General features: G+C 47.3%; 1 protein-coding gene across 13 annotated transcripts in view; it reads left to right on the top strand.

The window, feature by feature from the left end:
• TENM4 (teneurin transmembrane protein 4) overlaps positions 1-16,447 on the top strand; it is a 739,976-nt gene that overhangs the window by 442,726 nt on the left and 280,803 nt on the right. The window contains exon 1 of one of the 13 annotated variants that reach the window (XM_060303781.1): positions 4,015-4,110. The exons of the other annotated variants lie outside the window; for them this stretch is intronic. The gene's annotated coding sequence lies outside the window, so the exon portion shown is untranslated. Of the gene's footprint in view, positions 1-4,014; positions 4,111-16,447 lie in introns of those variants that run through there. 13 annotated transcript variants of the gene reach the window in all.

Below are 16,447 nucleotides of genomic sequence, written 5' to 3'. Positions count from 1 at the left end.
GCTTGAGGCATCATGGAAGACTCCCTGGAGGGGATGACCATGAGGTTAAGCCCAGAGGCTGAGTGGGGGCGAGTGAGACACACAGGGTGGTAGTGATGAGGAGCGGGGGGAACAGGAAAGGAAACACTCCAAAGGGACAGCATGTGCAAAAGCTCAGAGGCAAAACTTCGTAGTTGTGCTCCAGGGGGTGCCATTCAGATAGATTCAATGCCCGTGGTGCCCCGAAGTTGTGCAAATCGGTGAACCTGAGCTGAAGAGGGAGCAGTGAGTGCGTGGAAATGAGGGCAGGCCAGCAAGCTTCAGCACCCTTGGTGAGAAGTTAATAACGGTAACACATGAGACTTGAGAGGTAAAGTGATAGTGGGCAGGTTGCTTGAGACCAGGTGAAGGATGAGGGCCTGAGGCGGAGTATTCCTCTCTCTGCCATGCATGCTCAAGACCCCATCTCTTCATCTCTTCCCGCTGGAATCCTCTATGGCTACAGAAAGCCTTCCTTGGTTCCTCCAATTGAAGTGAGGTCCCCACCTCCATCCTGTTCTGACAGGTCCCACCTCTGCCTTGCTTACAGCTGCATGTGACACTCTCCCTCCCCTTCCACCAGCTCCTTGGGGGCTGCGCCTCTCACAGTTTATATATCCCTCACCTTCTAGCCTGCTCGGTGGGTGTTTAGGAAATGTCTCTGGAATGAAACAGTGTTCACCATACTTCTACGGTCGCACGCTGCTCTTAAAAGAAAAGATAAAGAAACGTAGGGCCCCTCACTTTATATATACATATTTATGCATACTAATACCTAAAGTTCATTAGGTGTTTACTGGCTGCCACGCTGTTCTCAAGACTTCGCTTGTTTTAACTCCTTTAGTCATCAGAGCAACTCTGTAACGTAGGTATTCTTTTTTATTTTTTGATCTCCATTACATAGATGAGGAAATTGAGTCACAAAGGGTGAATTAACTTGCCCAAGGTCACTACTATGGAACTAGCAAGTAGTGCAACTAGAATTCAAATGTGGGGTCTGGTTCCAGAGCCCATTCTTTTAATACAACCTGCCCTGCTTCTGTAGATGCCGAATTGATACAGCAGAGCATTTTATTACATGTATTTTGAGCACAAATGCATTACATATATTATAAAACATATACAAAATAGATATTAGAAAAGGCTGACATAAAAGATAAATACTTCTAGAATTTTCTTGCACCCAGGAGATGGTTTTGTGCCCCCACCTGGGGACCACTTAAATTAAAAGATGCTGATGAATAAGAGGAAGGAAATTAACATGTGTCCAATAGTTTCTGTACATCACAGAAACCTTGTGGGTCATTGTGCGCCTACCAAGGGTCTGGCACCTTGTTAGGTCCTTTGAATGTTAAGTTATGAATATTCAGAGCAACCCCAGAGGCCCAGGGTGAGGCCTGGAGAATGGATGGAAGGGAGAGGAAACAGGCATGAGGAGTGGGAGGGACTGTGCTGTTCTTAGCCCAGGGTCTCTGAAGTTTGTGATGGAACAATTTACTTAGTTCGGGAACTATTTATTTCATAAAGCTTGACAGATCTACTCAGGAAGAGGCTGTAACAAGTACCCTGGAACAACATATCGTGTTTCTTAACCTTTGTGTGAAATTCTAACAGCTCAGCATCGTATGGTACTGGTTATTTCAAGCTCATCAGAAGCTCTGACTGGAGATTAGAAGGTGTCTTTGGTTAATAAAAGATGAGGAAATGAATGTATATTGCTTAATAAATGCAGCCTGGCGGACAAAAATCTTCCCAATACTGGGACTGTAGAGGAAGGGAAATCATAAATGGGGTTCTTCGTGGGGTGCTTTCATTCAATTTAATAAACGTTTGGTAAGCACTGACCCTGGGATTCTGCTTCCTCAGGCATACCGTGTGCTGGTGTAGTATCTTATCTTTAGTCCTTATAATAACTTTATAAAAGGGGAGGAGTTCCCAACTGATAAATCAGGAACTGGAAGAAATCTACCCAAGATCATACAGCCAGTAGGAGGCTATGGTGTGATGCAGACCCCAATTCTGTTGAACTCCAAAGCCCACTCCAAGAATGTACTGTGTCCCAAGCATGTGCCCTATGCTTTTATACAGGAGAGAACGGCAGACACCTCCAAATGCAGCAGGGCAAATATGGTAACAGAACTAAAAAAAGGTTAGTTCCGAGAAAGGAATGATCATCCCTGTAGTGCCGTGTGGTAAGTGGTGTCAGGGAAGGTCTCCCTAGGGTGAACTGGAAACACTGGTTGGGACGATTTTAAGGTAAATCACAGCCCAGATTTTTAGGTAAACCAAAACGCGGATGGAAAAGCTACCCCGAGACAGTACTGTGATCGTGGATCCCTGCTGCCTCACTTGCTCTTACTGAATTTTTAATATGAACCAACCAAATGGCACACACGGCAACTCTGTAAAATGTTGTCACACGTGGTTGGGCTCAAGGGTTGACATGAGAGTCACGGAACCTGCAAAATCCTGCGAGATATGGTGACTGAACTGAGTGAGCTTCTCTTGGTAGACAGACCACAAAAAGCTTTTTTGTTTTGTTTTGCTTTTTTTCAACAATCAGCAGCTCTATTTGCTACCTGCCGCATAGAGCTCTACCAAATCTTATGATGACATGTCTGGGCCACCTTATGTTTCCTAAGTTTCGGCCTCTGAAAAACTGGATGGATCTGATTATGTTTTAAACCTTCTATCAGTCAAGGTGGGAAAAAAGACATAGCCCTTGCTATCAAGTGGATGCGTTGTCTTGTACTGTATACTTCTATGTGTGTGTGCTTGTGTTCCCTCTCTTGTACATGATGTTCTGCACATGCCTAAAGCCCAGACACAGATAGGACCGCAAATTGTTGCCCCCAAAGGTCTTGTCCCTGGCCAGCCATCACCTCCTCCTTTTGAAGAATTGGGAGTGTGCTCACAAAACTATAGAAAGCTGGGATTTTTAGAATCATGGAACCCTGACATGTCAGAAACTTGCAGTCAAACATCCTAACTTAGTGCATCTTGGAATTCACAGTGTTAGTGTCCTAAATAGTGTACAGTTTTTTCATCTGAGACTGTCAGAACTTATGAATCCTAGTCTGCTGAGACTACTAAGAATCCCAGTCTGTTAGGCACCTAGAATTCATCTCTTCAGCAAATATTTATATAGTGCCTACTGTGTGCCAGGTACTATGCTAGATTCTGGGGATACACAAGTGAAAAAGACTGCTAGATTTCTTGTTCTCTTAAGAAGTTTGCAGAGAATGTCAGGACTTAAAAATCTTAAAGTGTTAGATTTTTAGAAAAGTAAAAGATGAGTGTGTTGAAATCCTGGAATGCCAGCGGTGGAGGGGGCTCTGGATCGTTCTCTCCAGCTCCCTCTACCTTTTATGAGGCCCAGAGCCTGTTCCAGGCATGTTGGATTAAAATCTCACCAATAAGAACATTATTTCAGTTCGGTGACATCACAGAATGGCCAGCTTGCAGGGGCTCAGCGTTCACCCAGTGCGGCTGCTCATTTTACCAGCAAGGCCACTGAAGCTCAGAGGCGGGCAGCTGTTTCATAGATGACACAGCCCCACCAGGACTAGACCCCAGATTTTCAGACCTCTCTCAGAGAACAGGCAAAGCAGGAAGGGCTTCCCAAGTGTTCTCGAGGGACGCCTTCTTTGCAAGCATGCAGACTTCTGCAGGAGGCCAGCTCTTCAGAAGGAGTTTGCACCAACTTTAAGGAGGCATCAGGCCCGCCCCCGGGCCACGTGTGCAGTAGATCACCCTGTGTTGGGAACCCCCTCCCCCTGTTGATGCGTGTTTTATTTTGCTCCCTCCCCCTCCCCGTGTGCCTCAAAACCAATTTTCATTATTTTTTTTTTTTCTGTCTGTGTTTGTGTTTGTGGTTCGCAGGTGCTCCCTTGCATTGTTCATCCGCTTCATCAACCCCTATTGAGCAGTCCCCCTCCCCGCCCCCTTCCCCTCCGGCCAATGAGAGCCAGAGGCGGTTGCTAGGCAACGGTGTGGCCCAGCCAACCCCGGACTCAGACTCTGAGGAAGAGTTTGTCCCTAATTCATTCTTAGTTAAAAGTGGCTCCGCCAGCCTGGGGGTCGCGGCAAACGGTAAGTCCCTCTCTCTTTCTAACTTCTGTGGGTTTGGTTCTTCCTTTCGTTGGCGATGCTGATTAATCGGTCCGCTTGGGCTGCTTGCAGGGGCGGAAGGGCCTGGCGCACGGGGGGACTCAGGGTTCTCGGGGACCTGGGGGGCTCGGTGGGCTCGGGCAGCCCCGCTACTGCCTGGTTGCGCCGCTGGGGTGTGCGGGGGGTGTAGGGCTCCTGTTCCCACCCCCATGGCAGACGTCTGGCAGACATAGCTGCAGGGGTAGAGATGCACAGACAGACACAAGGAGACAGAAAGATCAGGTAGAGCCTGAGTAAGACAAAGGTACTGAGACAAAGATAGACACCGGAAAAGAAAAGAAAAGGATGGTTACAATGAACATAGCATCGACTGACTGCTTACTATGTGCCAGGGACTGTGCCAGCCACTGTCACGTGTTGCTTTATTGGATCTGCCTCAGAACCCTGCCTAAGAGACCAGTATGATAGTTTCCCCACTGACCATGAGAAAGCTGAGAGAAAGACTCCTGGCTCTGGAAGTTCTTGGACTTTCTCACTGCCCAGAGACGGGGCCCCTGGAGACCCAGGCAGCTGCAGAGCTGAATGCTGACTGCAGAGAGAGCCAGTGGGCTTAAGCGTGGATCTGCCCATAATCACATGCCTCTTCTAAGCTCTGCCCCCCTGACTCTCTTAAGGAGAAGAGGTGTGTGTGTTGGGGAGCGGGGGGCGGTACGATGCAATAGCTCCAAACTCCAGGTTGACCAGGAGCCAGCAGACACAGGTTTTAGCCCCCGGTCAGGTGCTGTGTGACCTGGGCCAAGGTGCTTACCGTCTCTGTGTCTAGCAGTGGCCAGTCCACTTCTTTGCAAGAATTCAAAGCCTGGAGGAGATTCAAGCCTACAAGGGGGTGGGGTGACATATGTGATGTAACTTGGAATCTCCCTAGTGGCCCATGATTTCCTGATTATCAAAGAAGAGGAAAGGAAATGAGACTTTCCTCACTTAATATTGTAGGTTGCGTGTTGATTTTGCAAACATTTATTAATAAGTGCCTGTGTGGCACTAAATTTCAGGCCAAGCTCTGGAGAAGGAGGCAGAGATTCAGAGAGATATGAGGCAGGATCCATGGGCTCTGCAGTCAGACATCTTTGCATTAAATATAAGCTTTATTGCTGTGGGACTTTGGATGGGGCACATTGCCTCTAAGCTTGTTTCCTTAAGCAAGTATAACATGGGCAGTATGATACCCAGCTCATGATGAAGGCTCATCACAGGGCCTGGGATAGAGAAGGAGTTTAGTAAAGGTTAGTCATGGTCACAGTCACCACCCACCTCCCTCCAGGGAATTTATAGAGAGCCTCTATGTGAAAGCTCCCACCATCCTGTTTGACACTTAATAATGCTCAGAGAATGTCAGACTTCTTTTCTCTTGGGAGAAAAGGTGATAAGGGAGGTAGGAAACTGGTGTGGAGGGGACTGAGGAGTAGAGCCTCCAAGGCACCTGAGGAAATCAAGAAATGCTTCCTGGAGGAGGCGTTCACTGGATCTGAAAGAATTAGTAGGGTGTGCCAGGTAGAGATAACCAAGGGCTTTAATAACCCAGGACATTCTGGGCAGAGAGAAAACATGGACAAAGGACCCAAGGTGGGGAGCTGGTGGGATCCTGCCCCCAGCTCTTTTACACCTAGGAACCTGGACAGTAAATAGGCATTAACCTTGGAAGGGTGTAGAAGGCCACATGGTAAGTGACCTGAGCTCCTCTGTGTACTGAGCTGAGGCCCTCCAGGCATCACCCCATCCCCCATGACAAAGAAAGGTGTTTTATCCCCAGCTCCCTCCCCTAATCAGGAACTCTCCCAGCCTCTGTCCTCTTTGAAACTCAGGAAGGAGGTCTTTGGCCTTGATGGTTCTCTTCTTTTTTATTTTATTTATTTATTTATTTATTTTTGGCTGTGTTGAGTCTTCGTTGCTGCACGAAGGCTTTCTCTGGTTGCAGCAAGCGGGGGCTACTCTGTTGCGGTGCACGGGCTTCTCATTGCCGTGGTTTCTCTCGTTGCGGAACACAGGTTCTAGGCATGCAGGCTTCAGTAGGTGTGGCACATGGGCTCAGTAGTTGTGGCTCATGGGCTCTAGAGCACAGGCTTAGTAGTTGTGGCGCATGGGCTTAGTTGCTCCACGGCATGTGGGATCTTCCTGGACCAGGGATCGAACCCGTGTCCCCTGCATTGGCAGGCGGATTCTCAACCACTGCACCACCAGGGAAGTCCCTATTTTTTTTTAATTAATTTGTATTGGAGTATAGTTGCTTTACAATGTTGTGTTAGTTTCTGATGTACAGCAAAATGAATCAGTTATACATATACGTATATCCCCTCTTTTTTTGGATTTCCCTCCCATTTAGGTCACCACAGAGCATTGAGTAGAGTTCCCTGTACTATACAGTATGTTCTTATTAGTTACCTATTTTATACATAGTATCAATAGTGTATATGTGTCAATCCCAATCTCCTAATTCATCCCACCGCCTCCCCCACCTTTCCCCCTTGGTATCCATACTTTTGTTCTCTACATCTGTGTCTCTCTTCTGACAGGATCTTTCCTTTTTTAATATTTACTTACTTTATTTATTTATTTATTTGGTTGTGCCAGGTCTTAGTTGCGGCAGGCAGGCTCCTTAGTTGCAGCAGGCGGGTTCCTTAATTGCAGCTTGCTGGCTCCTTAGTTGTGGCATGCAAACTCTTAGTCGCGGCATGCATGTGGGATCTAGTTCCCTGACCAGGGATTGAACCCGGGCCCCCTGCATTGGGAGCGCAGAGTCTTAACCACTGCACCACCAGGGAAGTCTCTATGACAGGATCTTGAGCCCTGCATTATCTGTGACCAGAAAGCAAACCATCCTCCAGGGCCTTCTCCCTCTGTGCTCCTGAGCGTGGCATTGTCCTTTTGGTGGGTCAGTGTCATTGCTCCTCTAGAGCTTTTAGCTGCCCATGTTTTAAAGTATGCAGAGAAATAGGAACCTGGAATGGGTCCAGGCCCAGCTCAGTAGCTCACTGGCTATTTGTCCTTGGACAATCACTGTCCCTCTTCAGGCCTCTGTTTCCCCATCTTGCCAATGATGGAGCAATTTCTAAGGTACTCTGATTTTCCTAGTGTTGTGTGATGCTGACAGGTGTGTCAGCCAGTAACCTTCTTAAGATTTACTTGGAAAAAAAAAATATATATATATATAGTGATATTCTTTGTTCATTTCTAAGTAAATAAGCCTTGTAGGTAAAAGAGAAGGCAGGAGATGAAAGTCCTTAATCTGTCCCTTCGCTAAGTAACTGAATAAGAGCAATCACGTTGTTGCAAGTTCTGCAGCAAATTGATGGCGTTACTGCACTATTGATGTGCAGGGAAGGTGGGGGGACTTTGGCCTATAGCTGTCTGCTCAGCTACACTCCTCTGTACCCCTGCTCCCCAGGGGACCTAGAGGCACTTCAGAGTCCTTCCCTGGAGCCTTGCTCTGAGTGTGTCACTCCAAAGGTTGGTAATAAATGTGTCCCACGCCTGAAGGGAGAGTCTGGGTCCTTAGTGATCTGCTGCTCTGGGCTTGGTGGGTCATGAGACAGCCAGTGAGTGTCACCCCACAGGTAGACTCTGCCTGTCACCTTCCTGTCCCCGGAAACCCCAAACTCAGTGGTCTTCTATGAGCCAAAGTGCCTGCTGGTATTGGCATGGACCCAGCCCTAGCCAGTGAGGATGAGTGGGCCCTGCTACATAGTGTGCCCCATAAATGCTTGTTAAGTTTCGTGTGATTTTTTTTCATGGAAAAATCTGAAATTATTTTAATGGGATTATCTCTATTGTTTCTGTCAATTATAAAAGTAACAATGCTTGCTAACATTCAAATAATGCAGAAAGGCAACAAGTGAAGTTCTCTTGTAATTCCTCCCCCCAGAGATAGCCACTTTTAACAGTTTGGTGCGTGGCCTTGCAGATGCCTTTTATGTAGTGATAATTAACGAGTGGGAATGAAGGGGTGAGCAAGCAGTACAAACTGTGTAAGGACCACAGTGCAGCCAAGAGAGCAGAGCCACAGTCAACTCTTCCGAAATTGGGTCTCAAGAGATGCGAGCCTGGACACAGGACCTAACCTCTCAGAGCCTCATCTGCTCCGCAGGTGAAATGGGAAAGACCTCCCGAAGTCGGGAACGCTGTGGAGTTCAACAGGGTAAAGGACGCCAGGTCCCTGTCTCCCTTCCCTGTCTCCACCCGTCCATTCCCTTCCACCACTTGAAGACTTTAAAGACCACCCTAAATGGGTTAATTGCTCTGGCTCCTTTGGAGGCCTGCTTCCCCAGAGACTTCTTTCAGAAGGTATTTTAAATGACAAAGGCAGCCCAACGGGCGCCTAAAGGGTGAAAATAAAGTTTCCTTTAGCGGGAGCTGACTCAGCACCCTCCTCTGAGGGCTGACCCTTTGGGAAGCAGCCTTCCGGGAGCTGGGCTGCACGCTCCAGTGGCTCCCAGAGGCCCTCTGCCTCCAGCTGTGTCTGCTCCTGCCGGGGCTGCGATCCCCGGCCCGTGGTGCCCAGAACCGCCCTGCGAAAATCCCATGTAAAGAGCACGGAGGCCGCGTGGGGCATCCCAGAAAAGAAAACAGGGGAAGCAGCTCTTTCTGTCTTCAAAATCCTAATCCGCCCCAAGGATAACCATCTAGAAATCACTGATAGATATAAAGAAAGATTTCACTAAAATAGCACCTTGTCATAGCCGAGAAGCTAAGGAAGTGGTTCGGATTAAGTAGATCTTGGTCCCTATTGCCACAGAAACTTTTCAGAATAAATATTAAATGTGCCGTGAATTGTTGTCATTCTAAAGCCTTAAGTAACAGGGCTTTAAAACCTTGGTGGTTAATATTTAAGAGGGTCGGGGAATAAATAGCTCAGAGAAAGCTGTCGGTTTCTAAAAGCCGAGGTGAGGTAGGAGCACGTGGGAGAATTTACATGTAAGGAGCACCTTCCGCGTAGAAGTCTTTTCTTTGCGTGCGTTATCTTGTTTTGAGCTTCTGTTTGTCTCTGTTCAGGAAACCGAGGCCCAGGCAGAGACTCACACTCAGGCCTACCTGATTCTAGAGCCCCACCCAAATTTTTTGTTTTGTTTTCAATTCCAGATCCTGTTATTTCTGTCTTCTTAGTAGGAAGCTGGAGAAGATAAGGGGAAGTCCACCAAAGAAAAGCTGATTTTTTTTAAAAAATTACTAGTTGTTGGATTCCTAGTACTCACCTCACAAACCCTGATGAAGCCCCTATTATGTGAGAGGTGTTTAATCTCATCAAATCATGAGATCTCGGAATCTCATTGAATCTTCATGTCTGTCCTGTGTCATAGCCATTTTTAGTCTCATTGAGGCAATAGCAGGCCAGAGAGATTAAGTGACTTCCCCGAAATCACACAGCTTCTAAGTCATAGAACCAGATTTGAATCCCAAGTCTGTTTGAAGCCATTGAGTGAAATCTCTCAGTTGTGTTTTGGTGAGCATGTGGGAGTTTTCAAATATGAGTCAGGCCAATGACTTAGACACTAAATTGTGGTGCTGCTTCATGAGAGCCAAGCCCTGGATGCTAGGCCGTCCGTGGCTTTTTCTCCCTTTTTCCCCTATTCCGGGCCCTTCTGCCTCACTTTGCAGATCTCTCAGGCTGGTGACACTGGTCAACATCCCTGCTGTTGGGCAGTCTCGGTGACTTTCTCAGGTCTTAAGCAGCTGGGATTATTTTGTTTTGACTTCCAATCCAGTGGAGGAGTGTTTATTTTTCTTTCTAAATGGGAAACACTGCTATCTATGTATGCAAGCTCCTTCCAAAAGTGTTTTCTTAAAACAAAACAAAACAAAAAATTCAACTTAATTTGGAACCTATCCAGATTCCCGAGGGAGTCTGCCAGGGTCCTTTGAAGTCAGTTTGTGAAATCAGAAGGCAGAATTGTGCCTGTTTCCCACTATCGAGAAGTATCCAGTGAGGCTTTTGTCTCCTTTCTCTGTGAATTTCATGGAACCTGTGTTAGTTGTTCCATGCCAACCACAGTGCTTGGGTCTGTATGTTGCCCAAGTCCCAAGGGACAAGGACATAGGGGCATGTGAAGTTTTCAGGCATTTTTGTTCACTGCTCTTCGCAACTCTCTTGCATCCAAAGACCCTTGTTGGTAAATAAATCCCTATACCAGCTATGTCGAGAAGTTAAGTACCTAAACTCCTAGGAGCAAGACAAATTGATTTCTTCCTTCTTTCCTGCCTTTATTCACAATGACATTTGAAATGTTTGCAGATGTTTTCCTAACAGATGAGGGGTGAAGGGAACTCTAAGCAGAAAGAGCCTATAAAATAGGTATTTAATCTATAGGGTCAAGAACCCCTTAAATGAAGCCCTTGGAGTCAGATGCATTTTAGAATTCAGAAATTTTTAGATTTAAGGAATAAAACACAGTACACATACTGTGTCTTTCGTAGCATTCCCGGAGTGCTGGGATGGCCCACGGTAATCAAATACATTGATATTTCTGCAGTCAAACATATGAACAGTTACACTGGTGAGATTTAAAAAAAAAAAAAAAAAGACTCTGAGATACATGTCAGTTCAGGTCAGGTTTTGCAACCAGAACAGTTTTGATAAAACTTTCAGTCTTAGGACTTCCCTGGTGGCCCAGTGGTTAAGACTTCACCTTCCAATGCAGGGGGTGCAGGTTCCATCCCTGGTTGAAGAGCGAAGATCCCCCATGACTCACAGCCAAAAAACCAAGACATAAAACAGAAGCAATATTGTAACATTCAATAATGACTTAAAAAAAAAAACCTTTCAGTCTTAATTAAGAAAGAAAAAAACCTTTCAGTCTTAGAGTTTTGAGATTTTTGGAATGGTGGCTAATGGATGGTGATCCTGAATCGTGCCTTTTCTTAAATGGGCAGAGTTGGAGGATGTCCCATGACTCAGAAAGGTTTAGTAACAGAATAGCCATAGAGATAACTAGAAAGCTTGGTAACTAGAAGGCATGATACAGGTGCACGTTGCTGACTGGGAAGCTCTATGTTTATCTGTAATGACTGCTTGGAAAAGCCAAGCCCCTCTGGTATAGACATGGGGGCTCAGGAGGCCAGCGCCAGCAGGCTGGCTGACTCTCAGCTCTGGGAGTTCAGAAGGAGAGAGGCTGACTGCTCAATTCTCCAAAGCCTAGAACTCGGCAACCTAAGGAACCTTTCCTGACAGCCCTTTGGTTGTATGGACCTCCCCTTTCTTTGATGCCCTGCTGTCTTCTTTACAGATACCTCCCTAACAGTCTGGGAACCTTAATGTCCCCATATCTGATTTCCAACTTAGACTACAAACTCCTTGAGGGAGGCCTCGTCCGAGGCTGTATCTTCACAGCTGAGCACCTGTAGATGCTAAAATCAAAAATGAAAAAAAGTTGATTTTCTCTCTTCCTCTTTTTCACCAGCCCACCCCCAACACACACACACACACACACACACACACAACCATCTCGCTAGGAATAGTACAGTGAGCCACATGCATGATATAACTAGAAATCCACAGAGATGAAGTGATTTGCCCAAGTGCAGAGTCAAGATTCGATGTATGGCCCCACACTCCAGTGCCCTTTCCACCTTACCAGGTACCTCCCTCCACTGGGAAAGCCCTCACCTGCAGCCTCCCGCCAGGGGCAGGCAATTATGCCCCGCTAAGTGGGAGCAGTGTGGACAACCACACAGGGGTCACTTCTGTTTTTGTACAGTTCACCAAGCCCTTTTTCATATGTTAGTTACCTCAGGCAAACTCTGATGACTCTAATTTAATTGCCACATTGGTTTTCTAGGAGGTAAGGCTTCTTCCTGACCCTGCAAAATAAACAGGTCACGTTTTGAATGAATGTAACCGAACATCCTGGGAAAACCAGGGCCCTCTAATTAGTCACTCACGTGACATGATTACAGTTCCTTTTCCACTAATTTCCCCAAATGCCATTGCATTAAAAGGTACAAAAATAACATTTTTGGTGTCTGGCTTGATTAGATCTAGTAATTCCTAGACCACCCCTCGAGGAAGGCACATTAGCCGTGTGTCCGGGCTTTTTCCATCTGGAAGCTAAGCCTGGTTTGTGTCCCTGTGGACATGTTAGTGGCCTGCTCCCAGGGGCCCTTGTGGACACCAGACCACATCTTCAAGCATCTCCTGACACTGCGGGGCACAGACTGTTGAAGAGGCACCTGGAAGGAGGCTAAGGAGAGCTTGGGAGGTTAGTGTACCTCATGGTTCCATAAGCCTTGCATTCACCTCCACCGTCTCCTTGGATCCACAGCACAGGGCTGTGAGGTTGGCCGAACGTAGAGAACCGGGTAGGAGAGAGGGAAGCAACTGGGCAGAGAGCTGCCCCTTTGGCTACCAGCTTCTTTGGGCCAGTTTTAGATTTGCTCGCAGTTGGTGATCCAACCTGCAAGGACCACTGCCATCCACATAAGCTGAGTTTTCCAGTTATAACCCTCCCCTGGAGAAGCCGCTCCACCATCCCTCGTGAGCCATCCTGGAGACCTGCTTGGGAGGAAGCGTGTGCCAGAGAGCAGCAGACCTGTCTTCTGAGCCCAGCTCTGCCTCTGACCTGCAGTGGGACCTCCATAGCCTTGGCTCTCTAGTCCGGGCAGTGGGAGGACTTGATCAGATCAACATTTCCCAAGCTTGTTCCTTTGTGTGTCACTGTCAGAGTCTGCACTATAGCAGTGTGCCCACCTCCGTGCCCCTTCCTTTCCTTTCCTTTAAACTGCCTCCTTTTCCGAACTTTTTTTTTTTAACCTAAGTGAATTTAGTTATTTTAAAAGGAGATTGTATATTACTGTGGCAATTCACTTGCCATAAATAGAAGGTAGCTGTAAAAATAAATACAGTGAAAGCTGGTTATCATGTTCTGGTGAGATTAGGCCTGCTCTAGGATGTGGAGATTTGCTTCTCTTTGTTAAACAGGGACACGGGCAAGTGTTAGGTATGAAAAACACACAAGTACCAAACTGAGATTTCCTCCTTGACATCACCTTAAAGGTTGAAAGAGGATGGAGGCTACCCTGCACGTGATTCAGTGTGATTTAATGTCCGCTCGCGCTGTACACCACCTAAAACCATGCCCATGGGATGCACGGCTCCGTGGCTTTTTCCAGAACTCTGTCTAGGCTTTTAATGCTACACCCCACAGCCTGCTCACCTTGAGAATAAACATCTCTTGCTGCTCCCAGAACCTCCCCTCCTTCCCTTTCCTAAATGTGGTCTTTTCTGAGCGATCTGTTCCCACCCTCCCCTTGGCAGCCTCCTGCCCTCTGCCCCTGTCATCAGGTCTGAGCTGGGTGCTTTGAGCTCAGCTGGATCCTGCATTACTGGTTAATAGCTCCCAGTTTGCCCCAGGAAACCATGTGGCTTCCTCTTCTCCCTCCCCTTCCTCTCCTTTCTCCCCTCCTCCCTCTCCTTCTGAACTGCCATTATTTATAAAGGGGTCTGAGATTAAACAACTAAAAAAAATTTCCTCTGCTTTAAATGACCTAAAAGGACCGAAGCTAGAAGGAAGACAGAAACAGCACAATTTGGAGCCCTGGGAAGGAAAGATAGGATACAGAGGTCTACAGATCCTTGCTGTGCTGTGTGGCCTTGGGAAACTTGCTTAACCTCTCTGGATCTCAGTTTCCTCTGTAAAATGGACGTTGGTTTTAATAGTACTTCACAAAATTGTTGTGTCTGTGAGAAACTATGGGCAAGGCTTCTAGCATGGTGATTGCTACATAATAGGTGCTCAATGAATGTTAGTTTCCTTATTCCCTTTCTAGAACCCAAAAGGTTTTGGCCAGATACCTCTGGAAGGAAGGCAGATTCCTACACTCCCACCCCTCCAGGCTTGGAGGAGGTGTAGCAATTAATAGGTCTTTCCCGAGTCCTAAGCTTTAATCCCCTTCCTCCTCCTGGGTGATTTCCAGAGCTTTAGGGTAGGAGAGTGAGCCCAAGGCAGCAGCTAAACAAACATAGCATGGGGTCTTAGAAACAGAACCTCCGCCTTCCTTGCAGAGCTCCCTGTGCTGCTGGCCATTCCCCATAGTTCCAGGATTGTGTGTGATATTCGGTACCAGATAAAACACTGTGATGTCTTTTCCTTCTGGTCAGCTGGCCTCCCCCGCAGAGTTGAAAAGAGAGGAAAATGATTGGTAATTCATTTACGCTTCACTCCCTCTCTGGGAAGCTGCTGCACGGGCTAACAATAATACATATCCCTGTACCTCCAGAAACCTCTTTTTAGCTGCCACAGCAGAGGCTCCGGGGGAATATACACTTGTTATGAACCAAGTTCCCCTCCCCGTTAGCTGCGTGACCTCCCCTCTCTCACCCAGTTGCCCATCTGTAAAGTGGGCATACAAGTAGCAGTCTGGGAGTTGTTTCAACAGTGAGATGGGATAACATCTAAGACACTGAGATTACAGGGGGTGCTGAGTGTTGACTGGTCTCCCTTTCTAATCTTGGGCAAAGAATGGAGTTTTTAGTCAGTGAGGAGATGATCTGATCAAAATTGAAGTTGTGATCACTTACCTGCTATCATCTGAGAATAAGCAAAAATGGAAGTTGAGATAATACTTAATTTGCTAGTTTTGCAAAATTCTGCTCCCCTTAGCCACTATGTCTTCTCTCCCCTGGACCACTGCCGTAGCATCCTCACTGGCCTCCCTCCCTCCCATCTCTTCCTTTAATCCATCTTCACACTGTCCCATGGTGATCCTTTCAAAGCCCAGACCCCTACCATAGAGCCCTTGCAGGGACCCTCTACTTGTTTCCCACCACTGGTGGTTCAGGACCTATCTCCTCAGCTTGGTGGCCAAGGCCCTTCTTCACAGAGGCCCTCCCACTCTCTCAAGCTGCTTACTTCCATGGTCCCATGGAAGGGAGCTGTGGCCACAGCTAACTAACATGGTTCTTCAGGGGACAGAGGACATTCCTGGTACCCAGAACAGGGCTTCTGATGAATAGCTGACTATCTTGGGAGCAAAGGCTTCGGCACACAACTCATTAATTTAGAGGGAGAACTGGTGACGATCTTTCTGATTTGGAATGATGTGGGAAGAAATGAAGCTTGTTTACCCTTCAGAACCAATTCAATTCAGCAAAGTATTATTAAAGACTTACTGTGTGCCAGGTCCCATGGAGAACAGAAAACATCCGCTCACCCGCTGGCTGTTGAGGAGAGAGATACACACCTAAGCAGCTCTGCCCTAAAGCAGGCATCAGTGAGGGGAGCAAGGTAGGGGAGTGTGCCAGGGTGTGTGGGGCTACAGAGGTTTAGTGCAAACTGGGAGGCTCAGGGGATCCTCCGGGAGAAAGAGGGTAACTCCCAAGGAGCTCTGCCCAGAAGTGAGCTTTAGTTTTATGGATCTGTAAGGCTGCTATAGACTGGATTGTGTCCCACACCCCAAATTCATAGGTTGAAGCCCTAACCCACCATGTGATTGCACTGGAGAAAGGTCCTGTAAGGAGGTGATTAAGGTTATATGAGTTCTTAAGGGTAGAGCCCTGATCTGAAGGAACTGGTGTCCTTATAAAAGAGGAAGAGACACCAGAGCTCGCTCAGTCTCTCCTCCTCAAACATTCATTCATTCATTCAGCAGACTTTTCCAGGGGTCCTGTACTGAGGAGTTCTGATCAGACACCATCCGTTTCCTCCGTGTGTAGACATGTGGGAGGGGAGCACGGGGGTCCTCTGCAGGGGGCAGTGGTGGAAGGCAAGTCTGGCTTCCTCTCTATGGAGAAAGAGCTAGTGTGGCAGGGCCCGTCTCCCCCCTCCCCCCTCCCCACCGCCAGGGAGCAGCCTCCTTAGAAGACTCGATTTTCCTGGGGTTTGAGGTGGGGATGGAGTGAGTGGCGTGGACTGAAGGCAGGTGCACTGCTCTGTACACGTCTAATTTCAGAACCCATCGAGAGGGGGTGATGGTGGCAGGTGCAGCCTCAGGAACCAAAAAGGGCCTGACACACCTTTGGACTGTGTAACAGAAGAGGAAATCCCATTGCTGTGCACCTGCAGGGCGCCAGGTGCTGAGATAGGTGTTTAGCCCCCTGCTGAATCTGTGTGGCTGGTGGGCTCTAAAGAGTGCAGGTTTGAATTTTGGCTCTGCCGCCGCTAGCCAAGACCTGGAGTAAATGATTTAACCTCTGAGTTTCCATTTGTCCTCGTGTAAAATAGGGACCATAATAGTATCTACTTCATAGTGTTGTTAGAATTCAATATGAAATAATGTATGTGCAGTACTTAGCAAAGTACTTGGTTATTATAAAGTCTTAAATGGAAAAAAAAAA

Source organism: Globicephala melas, chromosome 8 (assembly GCF_963455315.2).
Source record: "Globicephala melas chromosome 8, mGloMel1.2, whole genome shotgun sequence".
Taxonomy (NCBI): Eukaryota; Metazoa; Chordata; class Mammalia; order Artiodactyla; family Delphinidae; genus Globicephala; species Globicephala melas.
The sequence above is the reverse complement of the archived record's forward strand: the minus strand, read 5'-3'. Positions and strand labels throughout refer to the sequence as shown.